Source organism: Mustela nigripes, chromosome 3, assembly GCF_022355385.1.
Source record: "Mustela nigripes isolate SB6536 chromosome 3, MUSNIG.SB6536, whole genome shotgun sequence".
NCBI classification, from domain to species: domain Eukaryota; kingdom Metazoa; phylum Chordata; class Mammalia; order Carnivora; family Mustelidae; genus Mustela; species Mustela nigripes.
In genome coordinates, this window is record NC_081559.1 from 138808849 (window position 1) to 138813631 (window position 4783).

The 4783-nt window shown below is 42.4% G+C and overlaps 1 pseudogene; it reads left to right on the forward strand.

Moving 5' to 3' along the window:
- The first annotated feature begins 1430 nt into the window (after positions 1-1430).
- LOC132013155 (small ribosomal subunit protein uS2-like) lies at positions 1431-2313 on the forward strand (annotated as a pseudogene).
- The last annotated feature ends 2470 nt before the right edge of the window (positions 2314-4783 follow it).

The following is a 4783-nucleotide window of genomic DNA, read 5'->3' on the forward strand; positions in this document are numbered from 1 at the left end:
TTTAAACACTGTCACATAGTATAATACTTATAAATACTGTCACATAGTATCTGAGGAATTTGGGAGAAATTACATGATGCCAGGAAGAGGGGCTAAACGTACAAATTCAAAATAGCTTGGAAACCTAAGAGGAGGAATGATGACACTTACAGACAGATATCATAAAACTTCCTCCACGACTACATTTTCTTTAGAACTGGTAAGAAAAACTTGCAGATATTTTAAAAATAAAATTTAAACAGGAATAAATGAAATAAGAAAATACTAGTTTCGAGCAGTCCTGAAAAAACTTGTCCATGGGTATGGGCTAACAGGATGGTAGAAAAAAAGCGGATGTGAAGATAAATTTCACATCTGAAGTTCCTTTAATTTGACAAGAATATCAAAAAGCCATGGTAAAAAGCAAATTAGATACTGACTTGGGAGACCAGATTTGGATGAAGAAAAGGTATTTTCTGAAAAACAAAACAAAACCAAACCAGGGATGCCTGGGTGGCTCAGTGGGTGAAAGCCTCTGCCTTCGGCTCAGGTCATGATCTCAGGGTCCTGGGATCGAGCCTGGCATCAGGGTCTCTGCTTAGCAGGGAGCCTGCTTCCTCTTCTCTCCCCACCCACCTACTTGCGGTCTCTGTCATATAAATAAATAAGATCTTTAAAAAAACCAAAACCAAAATCAAACAAAACATTTTCTATATTTTTTCCTGGTGATGAGGGTCTTAGAAACACTTTAGAAAAAGCCCACATGGGTAAGTACCCTTCACTACTTTGAAGTAACTTTTCTGCATGTCTCAACGCAGAATCTGTTTCTCTTTCCTGGTTTTTGTTTGTTTGTTTGATTTTGCTTTGTTTTGTTTTGTTTCCGCTTGTGTTTGCTTATGAAGTAAAAAACACTACCCCATAGCATCTCAGTGTTGAGCATCAGGTCATCTGGTTCCTCATCCCCAGATTCCACCACAGCCCGACGTGGGGCTCTAGTCCTCACTCTCTCCTCTTCCCCCCATAGGAGCATCTACTCCATGTTTTCCTCACCTTGGTCCTTTCTGTTCCTTGCAGGTAGATTTCATCTCTGCATGAGGAACAGTTCATGGCCCTCCTCTGCTCAGAAACCTAGAGTGGTTTATTCTACCCAAACTCTTTGAACAAGAATGTAAGGTTCTAGGGTGCCTAAGTGGAAGTGTCTGCCTTGGGTTCAGGTCATGATATAGGGGTCCTGGGATTGAGCTCTGTGTTGGGTTCCCTGCTCTGCTGGGAGCCTGCTTCTCCCTCTCCTGCTCTCCCTGCTTGTGTGATCTTCTCTCTCTCTGTCAAATAAATAAATACAATCTCAAAAAAAAAAAAAAGTTTAAATTTCCCCCTTTTCACAATACACAAGAAGAGGTCCATAGGGTGGTGTTTTGTATTCCTGTCATAACTTTAAGAAAACTTTCATAATGTCCAGAGCCTTTGGTGTCCTGCTAATGAAGGGGGAGGATGTCCTCAAATTCCTTGCAGCAGGGACTCACTTAGGTGGTACCAACCTTGACTTTGAAACAGAACAATGCATCTACAAAAGGAAATGTGATGGCATCAATATCGTAAACCTAAAGAGAACCTGGGAGAAGCTTCTGCTGGCAGGTTGTGCCACCGCTGCTGTTGAAAACCTGGCTCCTGTCAGTGTCACATTATCCAGGGATACTGGCCAGTGAGCTGAGCTGAAGTACGCTGCTGCTTCTAGAGCCACTGCTATTGCTGGCCACTTTGTTCCTGTAGACGCCACTACCCAGGTCCAGGCAGCCTCTGGGAGCTGAGAATTCTGGTGGTTACTGATCCCAAGGCTGCCCACCAGCCTCTCACAAAGGCATTTTACATTGACCTGTCTACTGCCGCTCTGTGTAACGCAGACTCTCTGCACTGTGTGGACATGGCTGTCCCTTGCAACAACAAAGGGGCTCACTCAGCCTGATGTGGGAGATGCTGGTCCAAGAAATTCTGCACATGCATGGCACCATCTCTCATGAACACCCATGGGATGTCATGCCTGATCTCTACTTCTACAGAGATTCTGAAGAAACTGAAAGAAAAAGAACAGGCTGCTGCTAAAAAACACTGTAACCCAGGAGGAATTTCAGGGTGAATGGACTCCTTCGGCTCCTGAGTTCACCATCACTCAACCTGAAGTAGCTGACTGTCTAAAGGCATGCAGATGCCCTTGGTGCCAATTTAGCAGTTCCCTACTGAAGACTGAAACGCCCAGCCAGCCACAGAAGACTGGTCTGCAGCTCCCAAAGCTCAGGCCACTGAATGGGTAGGAACAACCACTGAGTGGTCTTAAGCTGCTCTTTTGCGAAGGCAAACACAATGGGAATGATGTTGATAAAAAGTAAGCAGTTTCTAAAAGTTAAAAAAAAACCCAACAACAAACAAGTGAGGTCCTCTATAGCTCCTTTAGGAATTTAAAGGCCCATAAGATTCCTTTTCAGCCTCATATCCTACTGTCTTTCTTCATACAGGTTTAGCTCTGGCCCAAACCCACCCATTTCTATGATATGGTCGCTTGAAACTTTCCCTGATTGTCACCAGTTAGAACAAAATTCTACTTCTTAATTCTCACAGAACTTTCTTCATGCCCCTCTTCTGTGGGCTTTGCCACATTTTATGTTGTCTTATAACTACACACAAGGAGTGTGTTTGATCTCCACTGGACAACATCTGAATGTGTCTATATACCTGTGTCTGTTATCTTTGTACCCAGTTCATTCATGTTTTGGACAGGGAGGTTCTTGAACAAATGTTTTAGATCAATTAATTCTGCTGGGTACAGCCGGGAATATGAGACCAAAACTAAGTTCACTGGTCTAACTCTGTGATTGAATTAAATCTTGGGCTAGGTTTTGTTTTGTTTTTAAGATTTTATTTATTTATTTGACAGAGAGAAAGATAGGGAACACAAGCAGGAGGAGTGAGAGAGGGAGAAGCAGGTTTCCTGTGGAGCAGGGAGCCCAGCATGGGGCTCAATTCCAGGACTCTGGGAGCATGACCCGAGCTGAAGGTAGACACTTAATGACTGACCCAGGTGCCCCAAATCTTGGGCTAGTTTTGAACCTAATTTCTTGTTAAGGCTGAATATGGGATAGAGCATCAGTGTCTTTTCTTTTCTTTTCTTTTTTTTTTTTTTTAAAGATTTTATTTATTTGACAGACAGAGATCACAAGTAGGCAGAGAGGCAGGTAGAGAGAGAGGAAGGGTAGCAGGCTCCCTGCTGAGCAAAGAGCCAGACTCGGAGCTTGATCCCAGGACCCTGGGATCATGACCTGGGCCGAAGGCAGAGGCTTAACGCACTGAGCCACCCAGGTGCCCCGAGCATCAGTGTCTTGACTGTCTTGACCACACTAAAGCTGAGACCTGATCAGTCTGGGCTTTAGTGTGGGTGACCCTTTGGGTTCCACATGCCTTTTCTGAAAGTAATGCCTACTGCATATGTGATGACAATGTTTGTATACTTCCTTTTCGTTACTGTGCAACTCTGTTGGCCCAGGAATGGAAGTGAAGAGGCAGGAGGAAGGGATGGGTAGGACACGATCACAGTACGCGACCAGGTCTCTCAAATGAAATCAGAAGGGATGTGTCCTTCCTTGGTGTGACTGATGATTTGTAGCCAGTATGCTGGCAACTTCCAAGTGGTAGGCTCATGGCTCTAATCATCTCTCTCTTTACTTGTTCACCTCCACATTTCCAGTTTCTGTTGGTTTAGTTAGTGATCATAGCACCTACTTGATGCAAAGTACTAGAGCAGATACCATAGGACAATAAAGAGAAGTTTGTTATGGGCTCTGCCCTTTAGAAGTCTGTAATGTAACTGGGAAAGGAGGCATGTTCCAGATTGAAATAGGCATGAGGAAAGTCAATAATATAAAATGACACTGAACACATGACATAATCATAAGGGGAATCCAGCTACAAAATATTGGTGGTTCTGAGGAATAAATTGGCACACACAAAGAAATGCTATAAACATTGATTTAAACTCTTCTTTAAGACATGACCCAGTTCTCAGAAGTTCTTAAGCTTCTGTGAAGAACGCAATAAATTGCAAACCTTTGATTATAATTCAAACTCTGGTTATCTCTAGCCATCCAGCTTTAGAGCCTCTTTTCTAGGACTCAGTAAAATTGTTTATAAGGCATCCTGAAGGATAAGAAATAGTAGGTCACTGAAGATATTAAAAATTGTCTTATTTGGATAAAAGTCTCAAATTTTCAAAATACTAAAAATATTTTAGGGTCCAAATGAACAGATACCCATTCTTGCATATTGCAAATTAAATTAAACCTGGAACATTTACTTGTTTCTGGCCAGAAAAAGATCCATGCGTGTCTATTAATAGATGTAACCGTCTGGCATGAAGGCCATCCACCAAAAGGTACTAATTCTCCAGCAAGAATGTCCAAAGTGTTCAGTTGACTACCGAAATTAGAAAGGATTTTTTTGAATTTAAAATGACTGGTACTTATGAAGGAGTCATAAAATCTATAAAAAGCTATCATTCATGCATCTTAATCAACAAACTAGGAAGCAGCAGCCGCAGCCTGAGTTCTAAACTTGGAAGCCCTAAGGGTTTGTGGTATGACGGTGGCTAGGATGGCTTCTCAGTATCCCAAATCACTCTCTCTGAAATAATGCTACTAATATTACCTATCTCAGGAACATGGAGAACTGAGGAGAGTTGAGACAAAGGGAGTGTTGTGTAATTATAGCCTAATTTTGACGTATTAGAAGGAACCACAGATGTGTAACTGTTTGAAGG